We start from the raw sequence: 24,364 nt of genomic DNA, 5'->3' as shown, positions 1-24,364 counted from the left end.
TGCTCAGATTCAAGTCCATTGAATTGGCGATGCTATCTAGCCATCTCATCCTCTGCCGCCCTTTTCTCCTTTTGCCTTCAATCTTTCCCAGCATCAGGGCCTTTTCTAATGAGTCAGGTCTTTGCATCAGGTGGCCAAAGGTACTTTTTTTGGGGGGGGGGGCGGGGTAAGGGTAGAATTTCTTTCAAATTATTTGACCATAGTTTATAGTCTCTTATTCCTTGCTCATATTTTTAAGCTTTTCTTTTAAATCTTTAAACACATATAACATAATTATTTTGTATGTCTAATAATACTAATATCCGCAGGTTTCTGGATGTGATTTTATTGTCTGGTGTTTCCATCGGCTGGCACTCAGAGTGAAGTTTTCCTCCTGTGTTTTGTGACTTGTTTTGACCCTGAGTTGCCTAAGTTCCCTCAAAAGTTATCCAAGGGGAGTTGTTGAAACCTGTGTGGAACTTGCATTTCTCCAGAGAATATTTACAGCTTATCTTTTAAACATTTTTTTAGTTTTGTTATCCTGCAGTCAGAGAATAAGTCTTGTAATATCTGTTTAGAAACCAAGTTGTCTGTTGTAATAAGTATATGTTTCATATTATACACTGCAGATGTTCTGTGCTATTTATAGAAAAGCACATTCTGTCACTGACCACAGACAGTTAAGTGCAGGATGTCTTACTGTCACTTAAACTTTGAGTCTGTGCTGCCAGGGAGGCAGAAAACCTCAGCTCCGTCGGTCTTGGGGTGCTGCCCCTCAGGCTGCACTGGAACGAGGGAGATTCATCGGTACCCCAAGCCTAGGGGAGGGCTATCTCATCTCCACTTCCAGCCCAGGCCTGCAGGTCTCCTGAAGCCCTCGGGCATCTGTGAGTGCCTGCAGCGGACAGTGGGCGGGGCTTACTCAGGTGTGCAATCCCAGGACTGCGTGCCCTGTCCCCTCTATCCCCGCACAGCCTTTCTCCTCTGACATCAAGGAACAGCAAGACGGTTGTGTGGCCGGTGTAGAAGCTCGAAAATGACTGGGGCAGGGGAGTCAGACTTGGGGATCCCCTTTAGATGACCCCAAAGCGCGGATGCCCAGGGCTTTCCCTGGCTGCCTGCTGCTGGATGAATGGGTACACGCTTCCATTGTCTGGGTTGGGATGGAGTTACGTGATCTCTACTCTAAGGTTAGGAGGGCGCAACAGAAAGCCAGGAGGGTTTAAGTAGGGGAGTGAAATGTGATCAACGTTTTATAGAGTTCTGGACTTTATAAAAGTTGGACTCTGGACTCCGCTCAGTGACAAGAGGGGGCTGGCGGGGCCCGAGGGAAGGCAGGGAGGGGCATGAGGGGCCCAGGCCATGGAATGGGTGCCAGGAGGGAGTGACGAGGGACCCTCGGCCTGAAGCTCCTTCACACGCTACCTCTTCCCTGGGGTCCCCAGGCCTGCAGAGGGGCCGCGGCTCCCCAGGCCTGACCTTGAGTGAGGCCAGTCTGGCTTCGGGCCACGAGACTGGATCTGAAATGTGAAGAAATGCGGCTATTTCCCGGTTGACGTGGAAGGTATCCGGTTACCATCTGCTCCGGGACGGAAGGGGTTCTCCTCGGAGGGAGGGCAGGGAGCCCGGGCTGAGGGCGGGGTCCCCGCCGGCCCGCCCGCGGGGTCCTGGGGAAGGCGGAGCGGGGCCGGGCAGCTCGGACCGAGCCGAGACAGAGGCCAGGGCGGCGCGGCCGGTGGGCGAGGCCGGCGCCGGGCCGCTCGGGCCGGGGGCGGGGCAGACGCTGCGCGGGGCGAGGGAACTGGGGCCGGCGGAGGGGCGCGCGGGGCCCAGGGTCTGGGGAGGGTGGCCTCTGAGCCGCAGGGGGCAGAGCCGGGCCGGGCAGGGCGGGCTTGGGCGCAGAGGGGTTAGCTTACCCGTGCCCGGGCTGGAGCCCGCGCCCCGGCCCGGAGCCCGCGCCCCGGCCCCCGGGTCCCGCCCCTCCCCTCGCCCCTCCCTCCCGGCCCCCCTCGCCCCTCCCTCCCCGCCCCCCGCCCCGCGCGGCCCCCGCCAGGCCCCCGCCTCCGCGCGCCATTCCTGCCGCCGCGCGTCCCGCCAGCCGCGCTCTTCGGCCATGGCGGGCCTGGGACTGCGACCGGCCAAGGGCTACCGGGTGGTGCTGCTGGGCAGCGTGGCGGTGGGCAAGACGGCGCTCGCCACGCAGTTCGCCTGCGGCAGCTTCCCCGAGCAGTGCGAGCCGTCGGTGGAGGAGCTCTTCAGCAAGGTGATCGAGGTGAACGCGGCGCCCGCCCTTCTGGAGATCGTGGACACGGTGGGCGCCGAGCACCTGGTCACTCTCAAGGACCTGTACATCAAGAACAGCGACGGCTTCGTGGTGCTCTACAGCGTGTGCAGCGAGGCCTCGTTCGAGGCGGTGCGGCCGCTGCGCGAGCGCATGGGCCGGCTGCGGGGGCCCAAGGCCGTGCCGCTGGTGCTCGTGGGCACCAAGGCCGACCTGGACGCCCAGCGCCAGGTGCTGACGGCGCAGGGCCGCGCGCTGGCCCGCGAGTGGCGGTGCCCGTTCCTGGAGGTCACGGCCAAGAGCAAACTGATGGTGGACCAGGTGTTCACGCAGGTGGTGCGCGAGATGGAGGCCCTGGCCCCGCCCGAGGAAGTGGTTCCGGCGGTCCCCACCAACGCGCAGGAGACGTGGCCGTCCGAAAGATTCATCGGCTGATGCGCGGCGGTTCCTCTTGCCTGTATTCGTCGCTTTTCGTGATTTCTGAAGCTCCCTTTGCTCCTCTGCGTTTTTAAAGAAAGTTATTCCGCTGTAAACAAGTGGTTACTTCTATATATTGACTCAAATCCGTGCCTCAGACTGTCCACAGAGCTTCTTAAATATTTGTTGAGAACTTTGCAACTGTGTTTACTTCTGACAGTGCTGGGAGGAGAAACCAAAAATCAATTTTTTACCTCCTGTATGAAGAAAGCCTACCCTTTTCTTCAGTGGAATTTGTTACAGGATTTTTTTTTTTTTTTTGGTCATAATTAACACCTTCCAGTGTCATCTGACGTTTGATATTGATTGAGGAACACGAACTGACGTTTCAGCTTTCCATTCCATGAGGCTCTGATGTGTTTCCCTTTCATTTACAGCCTTGAATTGCAGTAGTATTTTCCTCTCTGCGTACTTCTAAATATAGTTATGACATACATAGCCATGGTTTGAAAGGGATACTGTATACTCTGGGAGGGGAAAAATCAACTGTGTACTCGGGCAGAGATAGCTCAGATCTGCCTTCAGTTTTGTAATTGACATCTAGTCGATTTCTGCATCTGTCGATCTGTCGATTAAGTGAAAATAAAATGACTTTAGAAGTCGATAGTTTTTGATATTTGTCTTTCTAAAACTTAAGCTCCAGTTCCTAAGGTTTCTGTACACCATATCTTTGCTTTTCAGTTATTTTCCAGGACAAGTTAGTTACTAGAGTGAAAATGGCCCCGCATCTTTGTTTCTGCAGAAGTGCTTTCAATTGCAAGTTTTTTTTTTACTTGTCTCTTGCCAGAGTCAGATATGTTGTCTGAATACCTGCCTAGTTTAACACCAGTACTGAAATAGAAACAAAACATGAATCTTTTTGTATAGTTTTCACGTAATGATAGTAGACATCTTTCTTGCACTGGCTTAATTTAAAAAATTAGTCTTTGATATGAGTTGCTTGTGTTTATTTGCACAAGTTAGCAATTTTACCTCCCCCACCGCAACCAACTTTTAAAATTTAGGAACTAGCTTAGCCATGTGAAGTGAAAGTCTCTCAGTTGAGTCCGACTCTTTGCGATCCCATGGACTATATAGTCCATGGAGTTCTCCTGGCCAGGATACTGGAGTGGGTAACTGTTCCCTTCTCCAGGGGATCTTCCCAACTTAGGGATTGAGCCCAGGTCTCCCACATTGCAGGCGGATTCTTTACCAGTTGAGCCACCAGGGAAGCCCATAGCCATTTGAACATCTTTCTAAGAAAAAAATATAACAACAAAGCTCTGCCTGAGGTCTAAAATAATTCCATTAAAGGAAAGTTACAGAGTGGTGGTTATACTAGGCTCTGGGTGTTATATTTACATATCATGTTTGACTAGAAGAATGGATTTTAACACACACACAAATATTTTCGAACCTCACAGTGCCTGAGAACTAGTTTACCCCAAGGAGGGGGCTAGGCCGGGACCTCCCCTGTCTCTTACTGCTTTCTCTTTCCCCTGGACGTTGGGGATGGGGTGGCTGGGTGCTTCCTTTCGAGCCTTGAAACCCAGCTAGCCTACGGCTCTCCTCTGACCCTCTCTCCTGGGGTCACTGCTCCTGGCAGTGTTACCTCACACCCCCTTCCGGAATCATCATTTCTCCAAGGGGATGGTTCAGACACAGGGAGGGGGGAGGGGTGGGCAGTCAGGAAGCCTCTCCTGGCCTCATCTTATTCCCACACTGCCCCCTCCTCCTGCTGAAGCGGAGGTAAAAACCCAAGACCCTTCCCTGACCAGATGTGGGCTGCACAGAGAAAGCCCGGGGTGGCTGGGGGAGCCATGGGAGTGGGAAGGTGAACAGCAGTCCCCTCCCAGCCCCGAGAGCTGGGTCCCCAGGACTGGAAGTGGGCGACCCCTTCGCCCTGCCTTACTCCACTTGCTTATGCTGTGGGCTCTGGGGAGGTTTTGTGTCCCTGGATCTCAGGCCCTCTGGATATCAGGCCTGATTCAGGAAAAAAATTCACATACAGCCATTTCTTTCTTTAAATTACTAGACTCGTCTCAGACTACCACTCAGATCCAGGTGTCCGGCTTGGAGGCCAGGGGCGTTCCTAACTGACCGGTCATGACCAGTCAACACGAATGACTGGGCCCATGTGATGAGCTCCTGTGACCACAGGACTATGCATGAAGCAGCTTTCTGGGTGTATATGCACGCGCGCACACACAATTAAAGACCCACACCCTGATTTTCTTTCTCTTCCCGCATTTCTAGTTTCTAATTTATTTACGTTCCTTACAAGTTGCCTGCATCCCTCTGGCCTTGGTGAGTTAGCAAGTGGCTGACAGGACCCCTTGTCAGGGTGCCGTGGTACTGGAAGCACTGTGCCCGGGTGAGGGGCAGTGAAACTGTGGCAGCCTGACTTGCCAGCTGGGAAGGGGTGCTCAGATCTCCAGCCCTTCACATAAGACAGGGTTGTAGACTGTGTGCTCGGCGCCTGGTATAACTGGGGAATGCGAAGCTGGTTTCCAAAGAGGACGGAACAGTCACTTACCCACAAGCAGGGTGAGTGCTTCCGAGTCTCCAAGTGCCCCACCACTCGGCATGGACAGATCTTTTTCTTGGCAATGTGTTATGGTTTCAGTTTGTGTTATTCAGATTGTGGGTGATGTAAGTTTTTTTGTTTTTTGTTTTTTGCAGGATCTCACTTCCCTAACCAGGGATCAAACTTGGGCCCTCAGCAGTGAAAGCGCCAAGTCCTAACCACTGGACCACCAGGGAACTGGTGATGCTAAGAATTCTTTCGGAGATTTTTTTTTTTCTATATTTCAGCCATGCCATGTAGCATGCGGGATCTGAGTTCCCAACCAGGGATCAAACCCTCGCCCCCTGCATTGGGAGTCTGGAGTCTTAGCCACTAGACTACCAGGGAAGTCCCTCTTTGCCCATTTTTGAATCAGGTTATTTTTCCATTGTTAAATTTTAGGAGGTCTCTATATATTCTGGAAGTTAATTTTGTATCAGGTATGTGATTTGCAAATATTATTTCCCATTCTGTGGGTTGCCCTTTTACTCTGTTGATAATGTATTTTGGTGCACAAAATTCAAATTTTTTCATGAAATCCAATTGTCCAGCTTTTCTTTTGTTGTCTGTGCCTTTGGCATCATTTCAAATAAATCACTGCCAAATTCAAAGTTTCCAAGTTTGGACATATGAAAACATAGGTTTAGGACTATTCTATACCTTTGGCCTATATTTTGTCTTCTATGCGGGTACTGTACTGTTCTGGTTACTAAAGTATTGTAGCAGTTTTGAAACCAGGAAGTATGTCTTCCAGCTTTATTCTTTTTCCAGGTTGCTTTGGCTGTTTGGGATCCCTTGGCATGCCATATGAATTTTACAGTAAGTTTTTCTATTTCTGAAAAGATCTCATTGGAATTTTTATAGGGATTGCATTGAATCTATGGGTTGCTTTGTGTAGTATTGATATGTTAATGAGATGAGGTCTTCCAATCATAAACATGGAATCCATTTATTTGTGTCTTTTAATTTTTTAGCAATGGATTGTCATCTTCATTGTACAAGTCTCTCCACCTCTTTGGTTAAGTTTATTTCTAGTACTTTACTCTTTCTGATGGTATTGTAAACGGAATTGTTTTCTTAATTTCCTTTTTGGATTGTTCATTGTTAGTGTATAGAAATGCAACTGATTTCTGTCTGTTGACTTTGTATCCTGCTGCTTTGTTGAATTTACCACCCCAAAGAGTCGGACACAACTGAGCAATTGAACTGAACTGAACTGAACAGTTTTGAGTTGTTTCTCTTTCGTGGAATCTTTACCGGTTTCTCCACATAAGATCATGTGAGCAGAGATACTTCAACCTCTTCCTTTCCAATTTGGGTGCCTTTTATTTGTTTTACTTGCCCTAATTACTCTGGCTAAGATTCCGGTACAATGTTGAATAGAAGTGGTGCAAGCAGACATCTCTGCCCTGTTCCTGCTCCTGATCTTAGAGGAAGAGTTTTCAGCCTTTCATCTCTGAGTATAATGTTCACTGCAGGCTTTTATATATTCAGTTTCTATTACATTTAGGTAATTTCCTTCTATTTCTAGTTTGTTGAGTGTTTTTTTCGTGAAAGGGTTTGAATTTTGTCAAATTATTTTTTGGGCATCAATTAAATATGGTATATACATTGATTTTTTTGTTTTTAAATTTTGTCTACACTGGGTCTTTGTTCCCCTGGGCATATGGGATCTTAGTTCCCCAACCAGGAATGAACCCACACCCCCTGTGTTAGAAGGGCGGAGTCTTAACCACTAGACCACCAGGGAAGTCCCACATGGATTAATTTTTGTGTGTTGAACCCCTCATGCATTCCAGGAATAAATTCCTCCTTTTTATGTGTTGTTAAATTCTCTTTGCTAGTATTTCATTGACAACATAGTTGATTTTCTCCCCCAGTTTTACTGAGATATATCTGACACAGAACACTGTGTAATGTACACTGTCATGCTGTGTACACATTAACAGTGCACAGAGTGACGGTTTAATACACATGTATGTTATCAGTACAAAATGATTAACACAGTTCGGTTAGAATACACATCCTTCACCTCCCATGATTATCATTTGGGTTGTTGTTGTGATAAGAACATTAAAGATCTACTCTCCCAGCAACTTTGAGTATGAGTTTTATCCTCTGTTCCCTATCCACTCCATGTTTTCTTTCCTCTCAGCCCGGACCTCGGCTGATTAGAGTTCTTGACCCAGTAGAAAGACCCAGGCATACATTCCCAAAGGATACAAGTCCTGGGTAGGTTTCTGCCACTTTTTGGTTGATACCGCTTTGTGATAACCTTTTACTATTGGAACGGAAATACCAAGAGGCATCTCAAAGAACCCACTCGGTCTCTGGGTACAACGGTTAGAGTTCCTCCACCACCCCTCAGCTCCCAAACTCCTGTATTCTGACTGTGGGGAAAACAGCACCAAATATTAGCCCCTGATAAAAGATCACGTCAGAAGCCGTAAGATGGAGCCCCGTCCTCTCCGAGTGCAGCCTCCCAGCTGGCACTGCCTTGTCTTCAGAGGCCACTTCGCCTTCCCATCAGGCAGCTACTTCCGGTGAGCACATAGAAACAGGGCCATTGCCTTCCATGGGCATCGCCTATTACTTCGTTTCTTCTGCTGTAAAATCAATCCTTTGGTCACAGAAATAGTCTGCTGGGTACCAGGAAGGTCTACAAGGCATCCTGCAAATCTTCGATGGTGGTGCTGGCAGAAGCATCAGAGGCAGGAAGGCAAAGCCATATCCAGAATAAACGTCCGCCCCAGGGACAGCAAGCAGCTGCTCCTTCCCCAGGGGAAGAAATCTAATGTCACTGACTTTTCACCAAGTGACTAGTGTTCCCTTGGAAGATGACACCATAATAGGGGCTCAGTGTTGGTCTCTGCTGCGGGCAGGTTAGATCCTTGATGGTGATGAAGCCGGGTCAGATGTTTTGAGGCAAAGTCCGTGATGCGGGGCCCATTCGTAGCCTCCATCCCTGCAGCCTTGGTTGTTTCGAGCATGGGCCCACTGGACAAGCACCTGGGGGCATGGCTAAAGTGGCTGAATGGCACAGGACAGACTGTCTTGCCCAACTGATTCTTGAGATCCTCCTCTGCAGAGGTGCCTGAGGGTGGGTATTCACATGTGGTAAAGTCCCTTCATAGTTGAAGGAGGTCCAGCCTCCTGTCTCTTCCCCAGGTCACCCCATTACCAGTTTTCCAGTCTTGTTTTTTCCAACTCTCTGATGGTCCAGCCCAACCCAGTAGCAACTGCCCATTAATCAAATGTAGAGCCATACTTCTCACCACCTTGCAGTCCAGGCAAAGTGGTCAGCAACCCAGCACTTGAATGCTTGAAGTGAAGACCACAGGGAGACTTTTCTTTCATCGCTCTCCTTTAGGGCCACCTCTAGGTGGGACTGTAGGGCTGCAGCCATCCACTTCTGGACCATCCGTAAAGCAGGAGCGAGGTTTTTCCTCCTCAATCAACTAGTCATAAGGCCCTCCCCGTGAGGCCACAGGTCTGGACTGTGGGTGGGAGACCGGGCAGGCGGAGGAGGTAAGAGAGACAGCCTACGAGCAGATGTTGACAGACTCCTGAGGCACGTGGTCTACCTTCAAAGGCACCGAGGAACACGAGTTCACCAAACGTCCGGCGGTCGTAGCACAGGGTCACCAGCCTCCCAGCCCACAGAGATGCACACTGCCTGCCTGCGTGCCGGCCTGCCCTCGCAGTGACACCGTGGTGGCCTCCCGCTGAGCAGAAACAAGTTCACAGGACGTGATCGGTGTGGATCAAGACAAAAATAAGAGCGCTCTGTAATCAGGTCCAAACACAGACAAAAGTGTGAATGCTTTCAAATCCACAAAAAATGATCAAACACTCTCCACTCTTAGCTACTATGAGTGATGAATGCTTCTTTACCAAGTGCAGGCTTCCCTCCTCAGAGATGAGTTGTTATGATATTCAAGCATGTAATTTCCCCCACTTCCCCACAGCATCTAATCCAGAGCAAAGCCCTGCTTCCGATTCAACTTTCACCAAAACCACCTCATACAAGCCCATAACCAGCTCTGTGCTGAAGCTGAAGCTCCAACACTTTGGCCACCTGATGCGAAGAATGGACTCATTGGAAAACACCCTGATGCTGGGAAAGATTGAAGACAGGAGAAGGGGATGACAGAGGATGAGATGGTTGGATGACATCACTCAGTGGACTCACACTCATTCACATTGACTCAATGGACATGAGTTTGAGCAAACTCCGGGAGATAGAGAAGGACAGGGAAGCCTGGTGTGCTGCAGTCCATGGGGTTGCAAAGAGCCTGACACGACTGAGCGACTGAACAACAACAAAATCGCCTCGTGCAAGGCCATAACCAACTGAGAAACTTCATGGCTCCCGGGTGTGTGTTCCCCTTATTGTAACTGCAGAGAAAAGTCAACTTTTCTTTTTTGGTTGTGCCTCACAGCATGTCGGATCTTATTATTAGTTCCCAGACCAGGGATTGACCCTGAAGGGGAAGTGAGGAGTTCTAACCTCTGGTCTGCCAGGGGAGTGCCCAGAGTAAGGCCAACTTGTTCGGTGATAGTGTGCTCCTGTGGTCTTTAGCTGGAGGGCAGCCACACCACCCATCACCACACCACCCGCACCAGTGCCGATAAGGCCACATCATTTGTGGCAGCCAAACATGTGGCCATCAGGGTGCAGGGAGCAGAACCACTGCAGATAATCTAAGCAAGGCTGACACTAGACACAAGGCTCTGGACTGGGCCTCTGAGAACGACTTCCAGAGGTGGGGGTGAGGTTCCACCCTCTGGCTCTGCCTCCAGAGTCAGGAGTCTGCCAAACATCCAGAGCCGCCATCCTAGGCTGTGGCAGCCAAAATAGATGCTCCTGCAGCTGCTGTCACTGCCGTCCCTGCCTGCCAGCACTCAGGCAGCTGGGAGGAGGCATCAGAACCTGCTCACCCCTTCTCCATCTTGCTTGTCAGCAGAAAAGAGAAGAGAGCAGCAAGGACATGGCCTCCTCCCCCTTTCCCCCTCCAAACCTCCTGGAAGATCACGCAGTTGGCTGACTCCAATTTCCAAGCAGACCTGGGAGGGAGGAAGTGGAGACAGGCAGCCGCAGCGACTCCCCCAACGTGGCCTCAAGCAGCTGTGTGCGGCCCACTTCCAGATTTCTCTTTTTTCCCTCTCTCAAAGAAAACCATACTTTTGTGTTCAGCTCCACAGGGTCCCCACTACTGACTGGCGCAGGGAGGATCCGGAACCACCCTGTGGTCTGGGTCTCTAGGGTTCAGAGGGTTCCTGGGGCTCCCTGGGAAAGGGGGGCCCGCCCTGATCTATCGGGGGTGGGGGGCCGGGCGGGCAGTGTGGGGGCTCCTTGTCAGATGGCCTCTGGTGAGATGCGAGCAGATGCTCAGCCCCAAAGGCATAAAGGCCCCCGAGTCGTCGGAGGGCATTTCGGGGAGGGACGGCATTGGCGCGCTGAGGAAGCCCATGGCGGGGGGTGGGGGGCGATCCCTTCAGATCCCATCCCCGGCCTGGGTGAGTGAACTCCCGGCCTCCCGGACGGGCTTCTGGCGCCTTCCTGGAACTTCAACCCAGGAGGTCGGGCTTCCTGGGGCGCGGACACCAGAGCGCGGCCTCCCCGAGGTCCTGTTACACGTGCGCGTTGTGAAGTCACACTCGGCTAGTTAGTGAGGCCCGCCTGCATTCCAGGGACTGCCGCAGACCGCGGGGGAGGACGCCACGGAGCCGGACTGCGAGACCTGGAGCAAGGGTTGGCGGCCGGGGGCAGGGCGGGCGGGGCGGTGCATTCCTGCGGGCGGAGGCGGGCCCCGCGGCCCTGAGGGCTGACCACGCCTCCCTCCTGGACGACCACGCCCACCAACAACCACGCCTCCCGCTGGGTGACCACGCCCTATCAGCAGCCACGGCTCCCTCCGGTTTGACCACGCCCCATCAACAACCACGCCTCCTTTCGGGGTGACCACTTCCCGTCGGTAACCCCGCCCCCGCCCGGGTGGCCACGCCTTCCGCCCTGCCGCTGACCCGCCTACGCCGGACCGGGAGGGGCTGAGCAAAATCCACTTATTTGGAAACTTGGTGCCTGTTCCTGGATCGTGGTCTGCTGTGCTGGGAGGCCGGGACGCAGGAAGACCCGGCGGCCGTGGGCCGGGAGGCAGAGGGCCCGCGGGTCACTAGGGGCCCCTGGACACTGATCCCCGCCGGGCGTTTGTGCTGCGGCGGCGGAGGGGACAGCTCTGGGACGAAGATGCACGTGGGTGGCAGCATCTAAGGGCAGCGACTTCGGTGCGTCTCGGTTGACTTGGACGGAGGGGTGTGTCCGCTGGAGGACGTGCTTACTCTAGGTGTAAGGTGACGCCGCCGGGAAGTGGGGACGGAGGCCCACACACTCACGTGGGAGGAGGGCAGTGAGCCTTTTGGTTTCCAAGGCTTCAAAACAGAGTCCAACCCCAGCGAGGCAGAGGACACCAAGGAACCTCAGAGCCCTCCCTGCTTGGGGTTGAGAACGGAGTTCTTCTGTCCTGTTTTTGAGGCAGGCAGTGAGATAAAAACCATCATCTTACTTATGTGAGGGACTTCCCTGGTGGTCCAGTGGCTAAGACTCAGCTGCTCCCAATGCTGGAAACCTGGATTCCGCTCCTGGGCGGGGTACTAGATCCCACATGCTGCAACTAAAGAGCCCCTGAACCTAAGAGGGGTGCAGCCAAATAAGTAAATAAATATATTTAAAAAGAATAAAGCCATGATCATTTTTAATAGAAATGTTCTTAACAAAGTTGTATAATTGTTACAGATCAAACTACTGTTGTGAGATTTGTGTGGGGAACAACAGACTGGTTCCAAATAGGAAAAGGAGTACGTCAAGGCTGTATATTGTCACCCTGCTTATTTAACTTATATGCAGAGTACATCATGAGAAACTCTGGGCTGGAAGAAACACAGCTGGAATCAAGATTGCCGGGAGAAATATCAATAACCTCAGATATGCAGATGACACCACCCTTATGGCAGAAAGTGAAGAGGAACTAAAAAGCCTCTTGATGAAAGTGAAAGAGGAGAGTGAAAAAGTTGGCTTAAAGCTCAACATTCAGAAAACGAAGATCATGGCATCCGATCCCATCACTTCATGGCAAATAGATGGGGAAACAGTGGAAACAGTGTCAGACTTTATTTTTCTGGGCTCCAAAATCACTGCAGATGGTGACTGCAGCCATGAAATTAAAAGACGCTTACTCCTTGGAAGAAAATTTATGACCAACCTAGATAGCATATTCAAAAGCAGAGACATTACTTTGCCAACAAAGGTTCGTCTAGTCAAGGCTATGGTTTTTCCAGTGGTCATGTATGGATGTGACAGTTGGACTGTGAAGAAGGCTGAGGGCCGAAGAATTGATGCTTTTGAAGTGTGGTGTTGGAGAAGACTCTTGAGAGTCCCTTGGACTGCAAGGAGATCCAACCAGTCCATTCTGAAGGAGATCAGCCCTGGGTGTTCTTTGGAAGGAATGATGCTAAAGCTGAAGCTCCAGTACTTTGGCCACCTCATGTGAAGAGTTGACTCATTGGAAAAGACTGATGCTGGGAGGGATTGGGGGCAGGAGGAGAAGGGGACGACAGAGGATGAGATGGCTGGATGGCATCATTGACTCAATGGACGTGAGTCTGAGTGAACTCCAGGAGTTGGTGATGGACAGGGAGGCCTGGCGTGCTGTGATTCATGGGGTTGCAAAGAGTCGGACATGACTGAGCAACTGATCTGATCTGATCTATTTTATTTGGAAGCCTGTGGTCCCTACAGCTGATGATGTAGAGAAGCCACAAATTAGCACAAAAGGCAACTTTTTAAAACAAGCTAAAAAGAAATCCTCCCTAAAACTGCAAAAGGTAAAAACTTTGAGAAAAGAGTTCCCCATATACCACTATGAAAAACCAGGATCTAAAAAAGGACTGAAGTTTGATAGGTTTTCTGTTCCAGAGCTGATGCTACTTTTAAGATATTCAAGAGCTCAGATTGAATAGAGGGATCAGCTAATACCTTTTAAAATATCTTTGAAAATTTTGGTTTTGTTTATGTTTTGCCAAAAGTTATTACTTCATTTTGGGTTTGAAGGGTTCGATAACAAAAGAAACCACATTTTTTACGGAAGACTATTTGATTGAATCTCAATATACAGCCATTAAAGGAAAAGAAATAGAAACAGTAGAAGTAACAGCATCTACGTTGCCAAACTGGGCCGACAACCTACATCCAGACTTCACAGCACTGGGAAGTCCCTCCTGAACAGCAATCTGTAGTCCCAACTGGGAAAGGGTCCTGAGTGGCATGTCCACCCCACAGGAGCAACTTCCAGTCGCCATTTTGGGGGCTCCTGCTTATATTCTCAGGCCACAGATGGATATCATCATCAGTTTGCAGGACAAAAATGCAGCTCTGGTTTTTTTCTTTAACTTGTACCATGCTGTTTGTTTTCCCTAGTGAGTCATAGGACCTCTTAGACCCTGGGGGCTGGCCAGGCCCTCAGGAACTTAAGAGACTCCAAGACCCACTTCCTTTCTTATCTAAAGTGCCGCTTGACTTGCTGGTAACAAGTGGTGTGCTTGCAGGCAGACATGTAGTCCGGGCAGGGTCCAGGCAAGGTCTGAAGTGGGTCAGAGGCCTGCTTCCCTACATCTTTTTTTTTTTAATATATTTATTTGTTTATTCTTATTTTTTAATTTATTTTGCTTCACCGAGTCTCAGTTGCAGCATGTGGGGTCTGGTTCCCTGACCAGGGATTGAACCCAGGCAATCTGGCAACCTCCCAGGCATTGGGAGTGCAGAGTCTTAGCCACCGGACCACGAGGGGAGTTCCTGTCCTGCTTCTGAAGCCTAAACGAGACTCACCTCCATTTAAGTTTCCCTAGCAGTTTCTCAGTACATAGATTTTGCCCTTCCTCTGCGCAGAATTCTTGGGAGAGAAGTTAAAAAGTAAACGTGCTAACAATTTGTTAACACAGCCTTAAAATAAAATTCATTCAGACAAATGTAAAATACTTTATTTGTGCTCAGTTTACTGATGCAGGTGTCTCCTGAGACTAAAAATTACAAAACTGGCAGACAGAGCTCAGTTCTTGGGTCTGGGTACACAATTAATACCCAAGCAACGCAGGAGCCTTCTCCAGACATTCCTACGGAGATCCTAACTATATTTGGAGCGATACAGAAAGGGCCACAGCTGCAGTTCAGGGCTGCAAACAAGCTTTCAAATATGTGGAACTTCAGTGAAAACAACTCTCAGAGCATGATCTGCATATTATCTCATCTCTGCAGCCGTGTCCTACTGTGCCTCCCCCACCAGGAAGCAAAGTGTGAAAGCATGAGTATGCCGGACAGGGAGGAAATTTCAGAGAAGCAACCACTAGTTGGAGGCTCAATCAGTGTCCCTTTTTACTTTCTGTGTTAGTCACTCAGTCGTGTCCAGCTCTCTGCAACACCACGGACAGTAGCCCACCAGGCTTCTCTGTCCATGGGATTCTCCAGGCAAGAATACTGGAGCAGGTTGTCAGTCTCTTCTCCAGGGGATCTTCCCAACCCAGGGATCAAACCCAGGTCTCCGGTATTGCAGGTAGAGTCTTTACCATCTGAGCCACTAGGTTAAAGGCATTAATCTGGTGATTCTGAGCTCAAAAATTTACTCATTACAAATATAGAATGTGATTAAGAAAATCATTTATATTTTTAAACACTATCCCTTGAGTTTGGGCCATTGTGAAAATCTTAGAAAGCTAACGGGCCGATTGATAGGGACCAGATTTCACACTGGTGGGAACAAATGAGCACCCTGTTCTCTGCCCATGACCTTGGAGCCCAGGGCATTGGCCCAGGCCAGTACTGTACCCAGCCAGTACCAAGGCCCCCATCTGGGGTCATTCAAGTGGTGGCACAGGATCTCACCGCAGCTTCCGGTACAGGCTAGTCTCCGCCTCCGGCAGGATCTGAGCACACAACTGGTCCACCTGGGCCTCGCTCTCTGCTGTGACCTCCAGGCCTCAGCAGTGCCCCTGGCAGACCAGTGTGTGCCCTGCAGTCAGCCCCTCAACTCCCCTGCTGAGGCCTCCACTATCGCCCACTGTGCTTGCCAAGGTCCACTGGCCCTCCAAGGCATGAAGGGCTCATGGAATTCTATACTCTGTTAAACTACCATTCAAAAATGAGAATAAAATGAAAATATTTTCAGAGAAACAAAAATTGAAAGTGTTAGTAACAGACTGTGATTGAAGCATGCACTTCAGGAAAAAGAAACTGGACCCAGAATGAAGATTTAAGAAGAATGATGAACAAAACAGATGAGGCGAGACTCAGAGAAGTTGGTGAAGGAATGAGTCTGGATGACCTCATTATTTCAACCTAATAGACAGCAGCATGTGCAGATGACACCACCCCAACTGCAGAAAGTGAAAAGGAACTGAAGAGCCTCTTGATTCGGGTGAAAGAGGAGAGTGAAAAAGCTGGCTTAAAACTCAACATTCAAAAAACTAAGATCACAGCAACCGGTCCTATCACTTCATAGCAAATAGATAATGGAAACAGTGGCAGACTTTGTTTTCTTGGGCTCCAAAATCACTGCAGACCGTAACTACAGCCATGAAATGAAGACGCTTGCTCCTTGTAAGAAAAGCTATGACAAACCTAGATAGTACATTAAAAAGCAGAGACGTCACTTTGCTGACAAAGGTCCATCTAGTCACAGCTATGTTTTTCCAGTAGTCACGTATGGATGTGAGAGTTGGACAATAAAGAAAGCTGAGTGCTGAAGAATTGCTGCTTCTGAACTGTGGTGCTGGAGAAGACTCTTGAGAGTCCCTTCGACAACAAGGAGATCAAACCAGTCAATCGATCCTACAGGGAATCAACCCTGAATATTCTCTGGAAGGACTGATGCTGAAGCTGAAGCTCCAAATACTTTGGCCACCTGATGCAAGCTCCAATACTTTGGCCACCTTTTCCAGTTGACTCTTTGGAAAATACCCTGATGCTAGGAAAGATTGAGAAGAGGATAAGGGGGCAATAGAAGATGAGAAGTTTGGATGGCATCACTGACTCAGTGGACATGAGTCTGAGCAAACTCTGGGAGACAGTGAAGGACAGGGAAGCTGGCATGCTGCAGTCCATGGGGTTGCAAAGAGTTGGACACCACTTAGTGACTGAACAACAACAAAGAGAAATGGTTTTTAAAATGATTGCCTTCATGAAACAAAAACAAGATGTTATAAAAAGGAATACTAGGGACAAAAACACTTAGAAATGAAAGATATGATGATGCAGAAATAAAACTGCAATGTAAGGACTAGAAGATAAAGTCGAAGCTCTCTCCCAGAAAAAGAAGGATAGAAGGTCAACAGCTAGAAAAAAGTAGGAGAAAGGAAATTAACAGAAAACTCCAGAAAACATGTTGGATCTCAACATGTGAATAACAGGCAATCAAAAAGGCTAGAATGAAGAAATCAGAGCTCATAAAGAAATAATACAGGAAAGTTTTGGAGAGCTGAAGGACCCAAGTGGCCCACCCCCCCAGAAAGACCCCCAAGGAACACTAGGGATGAACAAATCTCACCAAGGCATGGGGATCACAACGGTCTCAGGCCTCCCCTTGTAACAAGAGCCAACAGACATCTGAGTCAGGCCTTCAAAGTTCTGCGGGAAAATGACTTTTAACCTAGAATTCAATAGGCAGGTAAACTGCCATTCAAATACAAAGGAAGAAAAGGCATCTTCAGATAGTTTAGTTCTCCAGAAAATTTCTCTCTGATGGACTCTTTCCAGGGAAGCCACCAGAACATAAGACATTCAGTTCAGTTCAGTTCAGTTCAGTTGCTCAGTCGTGTCCGACTCTTTGCGACCCCATGAATTGCAGCACGCCAGGCCTCCCTGTCCATCACCAACTCCCAGAATTCACCCAAACCCACGTCCATCGAGTCAGTGATGCCATCCAGCCATCTCATCCTCTGTCGTCCCCTTTTCCTCCTAACATAAGACATGGGGTCCCGGAATTCCCATTCAACAGAGGAGAGGCACAGAAAGAATTCCCATAAGGAATGAAGAGAAACCCCAAGATGGCAGCGAAGCAGCGGGCCTAGAGAAGACACAGCCTCAAGTGGAACAGGAAAATGAAAGGCTCTCCAAGGGCTGAATCACTGCAGATGGTGACTGCAGTCATGAAATTAAAAGACACTTGCTCCTTAGAAGAAAAGCTATGACAAACCTAGACAGCATTTTAAAAAGCAGAGACCTTACAAAGGTCTGTCTAGTCAAAGCTATGGTTTTTCCAGTGGTCATGTATGCATGTAAGAGTTGGACCATAAAGAAGGCTGAGCACTGAAGAATTGATGCTTTTGATCTGTGATGTTGGAGAAGACTCTTGAGCGTCTGTTGGACTGCAAGGAGATCCTAAAGGAAATCAGTCCTGAATATACATTGGAAGGACTGATGATGAAGCTGAAGCCCCAATACTATGGCTACCTGATGTGAGGAGCTGAAAAGACCATTGGAAAAGACCCTGATGTTGGGAAAGATTGAAGGCAGGAGGAGAAGGGGACTACAGAGGATGAGATGGTTGGATGGCATCATGGAGTCAATGGACATGAGTTTGAGCAAACTCTGGGAGATGGTGAAGGACAGGGAAGCCTGGCGTGCTGCAGACCATGGGGTCACAAAGAGTTGGGCACGACTTAGCGAATGAACAACAGCAACAAAGATATCGGGGAAAGACATGAGCTTCCACGCTCTCTCCCAGACCCCTGGCCGGCTTCGGGAGTGGTCTCGAAGGTCCGGTGCCTCGGAATTGCCTGGATCGCTGGTAACATGGAGCTGTAGCCCATGGCTGTGTTCTCTTAGGTTACCTGGTCCTCCCCAGAGTTGGAGAAATATTTTCTATAGCATCATTTTAAACTTATTTCACTCTACTTGAGAATGTAATAGTTCTTTAGTCATTTTATGAATTCCGCATCTAAGTGGTTTCCAATATTTTGCCTTTTTAGCAGTTTAAAATAACCGTTGTGTTTTTACCTGGAGTCCATGAGCATTCCAGGGACTAATTCCTCAAAGAAGATGTGATATGTGTGATATATATATATATATCATATCTTCTTTGGAATCTAAAAAAAAAAAGTGATACAAATGAACTTATTTACAAAACATAAATAGACCCACACACATAGAAAACAAACTTATGGTTACCAAAGGGGAAAGGTGGAAGGGAGGGATAAATTAGGAGCTTAGGATTAGCAGATACACACTATTGTATGTATAAAATAGATCAACAACAAGGTCCTACCATATAGCTCAGGGAACTATATTCAACATTTTGCAATAACCTATAATGGAAACGAATCTAAGTATATACTAAATATACACATCTAAATATCTACATATCTGAATCACTGCTGTATACCGGAAACTAACACAACTTTGTAAATGAACCATACTTCAATTAAAAACGATTTTGTTAATTAAAAAAAAAGAACTCAACAGGTAGACCAAGGCTGACTGAACGCTTGTTTTCCAGTGATTTGATTAATAACAGTTCTGAGTTGACTTTTAGGATGTGGACCAGATGTTCCCACGAAGCAAGGTGGGGGTGATGGGAGCTTTTAAAAGAGGAGACGCCGCAGCTGTTGGTGGTGGCTGGCGTTTTTCTCCCTGTTGTCAGCCCCAAGCTGACTTAGCAATTCCTGCTGCCGGGTCTCACGTGCTGGAGGCTATCCCAGAGGAAACAGGGTCTTCAGCTGAACGACCTGTGCTTCAGTCCTTAATAGCATCCAAGGACGGGACAGTTTGTAAGGAAAGCGAGACCCTACAGATGTTAAAGTAAGATTTTATTAGTAAGCAGAAGCACGATACATATGTAAGATATATCGAAATCTTAAATGTCCAGCTGGAAACGTTTTTATAAAGTCAGCTCCTCCTGTAATCAGGACCCCAGAAATCCATGTCGGGACTGCTCACAACTCTGCTGGATCCTCAGCTTGAGCTTCTATGACAAGGCACGTGGCTTCACCTTGAATTGCGAGCTGACTTGAAGGCTGGCCCCGGGTCCAAGTTACAGAGACTTTCTAAGTATTCAGAGCTCGGGCCAGGACAAATGTCTTCCATGTCACCCTTAGATGGAGTTCCCCGCCTCAGCCCACCCTCCCACCGAGAGTCCAGTCCTTCCTGGTCTTGGAGTCTCAGTGCTAACCTCGCCCAGGTCCCGGCCTGCTCTCCCATCTCTCGTGGCTGTTGCAATTGAAAGCTCTTGGTGCCCCGGACAAACAAGCAGCCCCAGGGCCGTGGCATCAGTGCTACCCAGCACGCTGGTTGTCAGAGTCTTTCATTTTTGGCCAATGGACTTTTCTCTTCGCTAGGATCCCGATTAAGGATTAAAGGACTTTTGTTATAGTTCATCCAAAAGTTCTTAATGTTTCCCTCAGGAAACTTCTTAGGGACCCCAACATCCCTGGCTTCTGGGATGGCATGTGGCACAGGTCTTGCAGTGGTGCCTGTATGCTGTGTCTGGATGGAGGCCCTTTGGCAGAGGAGCCTGGGGGTGGGGGGAGTCCCCCTATGCATGGTAACCAAGCCCCCCAGCCCCAAACGTGCCCTTTCTCTCTGCAAACGCCAGCAGCTCCACTGTCCACGCTCCACTGCTTGTGGGTCTGCAGAATTGCACAAATGCACTTAAAGACTTGTCCGCTGGTTGCACTAGCACAACCCCAGCTGGATGAGACCTGGGGACCCTCCCCAACAATTCCCCAGCAAGCCAGGAGCCCAGGTTTCAGGCCTTGGGAACTCATGAGTCAACAAGGTCTTTGGACAAAGCTGTAGCTGGAGAAGCTCACAGCAGTGCAGGAGGCAGGTCCAAGGGAGCAGCCTGTGAGGAGGCCTGTTTTGTGACCTGGCATCAGGGACTTATCCTCCTAGGCCACGTGAGTCATCAGAATCCCCGTGGGCAGGGCCAGGGTGCAAATCGGCCCAGCCTCACCTGCAGGCTGTTCTGATTCAGTGGCTGCCTGGGCCTAGTTCTGGGTCCTGGAGGAGCCCCTGGGGTTCTGGAGCACAGCCCAGCACTGGGCCCCTGCAGCAACGAGCAGCCCCGGGGTGTTTCCAGGGACTGAGGGTGAACACAAAACCACTGAGTCATTTCTTCAGGTCCCCCATACTCCTGGCACCGAGGGGGAAAGGAGAGGGCCTGACTTTAGGTAAAGTTGTCTTCGCAAATCTCCAGGCAGTGGCCACACACCTGTGCCGTTGCCAAGCGGAGGAATTCAGTTGCTGGTGAACTGCAGAGTTCCACCTCTTAGTGTCTGTTTTTTTTGTTTGTTTGTTTGTTTGTTTGTTTAGCTCTCAAAACTTGAACAACTGGTTAGTTAGAAAGAAAACTTTTCACTGTCTCATCTTCCTTTTGAAGCAGAAGTCATCAGTAATTTCTGCCAGTTAAGAGTTGAACAGAATCCATTCAAATTTTAAAAGATAGGTTCCCAACACCTTTAAAAATTGCACCAAAGACAAAAAGCTTAGGAATAAACCTGACCAAGGAGGTGAAAGACTTATATGCTGAGAACTCTAAAATATTAATAAAGGAAACTGAAGATGATTCAAAGAATGGAAAGATATCCCATGCTCTTGGATTGGAAGAATTAATATAGTTAAAATGGCCATGCTACCCAAAACAATCTATAGATTTATTGTGATTCTTATGAAGTTACCCATGACATTTTTTACAGAACTAGAACAAATAATCCTACAATTTATATGGAATCATAAAAGACCCAGAATTGCCAAAGCAATCCTGATGAGAAAGAACAAAGTAGGAGGCATAACTCTTCCAGACTTCAGACGATACTGCAAAGCTACAGTAATCAAAATGGCATGGTATTGGTACAAAAACAGACATGAGGATAAATGGAAGAGAATATAGAGGCCAGAAATAAATCCAGACACCTCTGATCAATTGATCTTCAGCTAAGGAGGCAAAAATATACGATGGAGAAAGACTGTCCCTTTAGCAAGTGGTTCTGGGAAAGTTGGACAGTTGCATATAAACCAATGAAGTTATAATACTCCCTCATATTATACAAAAAAATAAACTCAAAATGGCTTAAAGACTTAAACATGAGACAAGACACCATAACAGTCCTAGAAAACAACATAGGCAAAACATTCTCTGACATAAATTGTAAAATGTTTTCTTAGGTCAGTCTTGAAGCCAAGAGAAAGAAAAGCAAAAATAAACAAATGGAACCTAAGAAATTGCAAGCTTTTGCACAGCAAAGGAAACCATAAACAAAACAAAAAGGCAATCTACAGACTGGGAGAAAATTTTTGAAAATGACACAACCAGCAAGGGCTTAGTTTCCAAAATACATAAACAGCTCATACAACTCAACAATGACAGAAGCCAGACAACTCAATTGAAAAATGGGCAGAATGAAATAAACATTTCCCTAAAGAAGACATACAGATGTTCAACATTGCTAGTTATTAGAGAAAAGCAAATCAAAACTACAGTGAAATAGCTTCTCATGCCAGTTAAATTGGCCACCATTAAAAAGTCTACGAATAACAGATGGTAGAGAAAAAAGGGTGGAGAAAAGGGAATCCTTGTACAAAAACTCAGCAGTGGCCACAGGACTGGAAAAGGTCAGTTTTAAGACGGTAGGCACTGAGAGAGGGCATCAGAGGGCAGACAGACTGAAACTGGGTGGCCAAAATATTGGAGCCTCAGCTTTAGCATCAGTCCTTCCAGTGAATATTCAGGGCTGATTTCCTTTAGGATTGACTGGATTGATCTCCTTACTGTCCAAGGGACTCTCAAGAGTTTTCTCCTACACACACACACACGTGTGTGTGTGTGTGTGTGTGTGTATCTGAATCACTTTGCTGTACAGCAGAAATTAACACAACGTTGTAAGTGAACTAGAATTTTTTTTAAAAAAGAAGAAGATAGGCTCCCAGACTCTGTTTAAAAACAGGCTGGCTTCTCTGGTGATGCAGTAGTTAAGAATTCACCTGCCCATGTGGGCCACACGGATTCCATCCTTGTTCTGGGAAGATCATCCACGCCTCGGAGCAACTAAGCCCGTGCACCACAACTCCTGAGCCCACTCTCTAGAATCCACAAGCATCACTACTGATCCCACAGCCACTGAAGCCCGAGTGCCTAGAGTCCCTGCTCTGCAACAAGAGAAGTCACTGCGATGAGCAGCCTGAGCACTGCAACTGGAGAGGAGCCGCCGTGCACTCCAACTAGAGAAAGCATGCCCAGCAACGAAGATCCAGAGCTGCCAAAAAGTAAAAATCAGTAAAACCAGTAAAGAACTCTTTCAGAAAAAAACAGGCAAGAGGACATCTGATCTTATTTAAGATGGAAGAGCAAGGACCAGGTTTATGCTGTGACCTAAACAACCAAAAACCTCAGCAAAGCTAGCAGACAACAGCTTTTAAGACACTGGGCACCACGCCGTGAAGGACAACAGAAAACGAGGGAGGTGCGCCCTCTGCTGTGTGAACAAGCGCCAGCTGGAGTATTTCCAGGACAAGAGGCAAGGACGGGACCGGGCGTCTCCTGAGCGGAGCCCACAGGGCCGAGTGCTGAAGAGGAGAGAGACACACAGAGAGTTCTGGAGGCCTGCAGGGCCGCCCTGCAGTGTCGGCTGAGCACCAGTGAGCACAGGCCGGGTCAGGACAGGGGGTGGGGGGCCGGTGAGGCACCCGAGGCTGGGAAAGAACCACCACGAGGACTGGAAACCGCAGCAGCTGGCGCTCACACAAGGTGGGGAGTAATCGTTTGTACCATCAGCCAGAGTAGGCATGTCTCAGCTCAGGAGCAGGGAAATCATCCCGGACCAAACGCTTCTTGGACCCCACCTGTGAAAAGTGAAAATGTTAGTCACTCAGTCGGGTCCGACTCTTTTTGGCCCCTGGGCTGTAGCCTGCCAGGCTCCTCTGTCCATGGGGTTTCCCAGGCAAGAATACTGGAGTAGGTTGCCATTCCCTTCTCCAGGGGATCTTCCTGACCCAAGGATCGAATCGGTGTCTCCTGCATTGCAGGTGGATTCTTTATCATCTGAGCCACCAAGGAAGCCCTGGACCCCACCTAACAGAGCTTAAATGCAAATCCCAAAAGGATCAGACTGTTTCCAAGTAACTCAACTGCAAACAGAACAAATACCAAGAATATTTGCAGGATGCAGAAATATCCAGCACCAAAAGATAAACTTCATATGGTCTGATTTCCCATCAGAAAGTATCAGGCATGCAAGAAATAGGAAAATAGAACCATAAGGAGGAGAAAAAACAGCCATCAAGATAGACCCATAAATAATACAGTTGAAGGAATTAGTGGATAAGGATGTTGTCACATAAAACTCAATTGTCAAAGGTATATGCCCCCCCATACACACACCCAGTGTTCACTGCAGCACTATTTACAACACTCAGGACGTGGGAGCAGGAGCAGAAGGGGACGCCAGAGGATGAGATGGTTGGATGGCAGCACTGACTCCATGGACATGAGTTTGAGCAAACTCTGGGAGATACTGAAGAACAGGGAAGCCTGGCGTGCTGCGGTCCATGGGGTCCCAAAGAGTTGAACACGACTTAGTGACCGAACACCAACAAAATTAAATAACTAATGAAAAAATTTAAACATTAAAAAACCCCAAAAGTTGATAACAATGAGAGCCTACTGTAAAGTACAGGGAACTCTATTCAGTGCTCACTGATGACCGAGAAGGGGAGGGAATCCAAAACAGAGGGAATTGTTGTGTGTCTGTGGCTGATTCACTTTGCCGTACAGGAGACATTGAGACAGCAGTGTCAAGCAGCTACACACTCTTTGAAAAAAACCCCAATGGTCTACACGCCTGTATAAAAGGTAGAAATTGTGGAATTGGTTTCAAAAAACAAGACCCAATAGTATGCTACCTATAAGAAACCCACTTTAAATGTAAAGGCACAGCAGCTTAAAGATAATAGGAGGGAGAAAGATAAGCCACATCAAATCAAAAGAAAACCGCTGTGACTCCTTCGACATCGGACAGGATAGATTTCAGAGGAAAGAATA

The 24,364-nt window shown here is 48.5% G+C and overlaps 1 pseudogene; it reads left to right on the top strand.

Moving 5' to 3' along the window:
* The first annotated feature begins 2,051 nt into the window (after positions 1-2,051).
* LOC100301250 (ras-related protein Rap-2c) lies at positions 2,052-3,341 on the top strand (annotated as a pseudogene).
* The last annotated feature ends 21,023 nt before the right edge of the window (positions 3,342-24,364 follow it).

Source organism: Bos taurus, chromosome 21 (assembly GCF_002263795.3).
Source record: "Bos taurus isolate L1 Dominette 01449 registration number 42190680 breed Hereford chromosome 21, ARS-UCD2.0, whole genome shotgun sequence".
NCBI lineage: Eukaryota > Metazoa > Chordata > Mammalia > Artiodactyla > Bovidae > Bos > Bos taurus.
The sequence above is the reverse complement of the archived record's forward strand: the minus strand, read 5'-3'. Positions and strand labels throughout refer to the sequence as shown.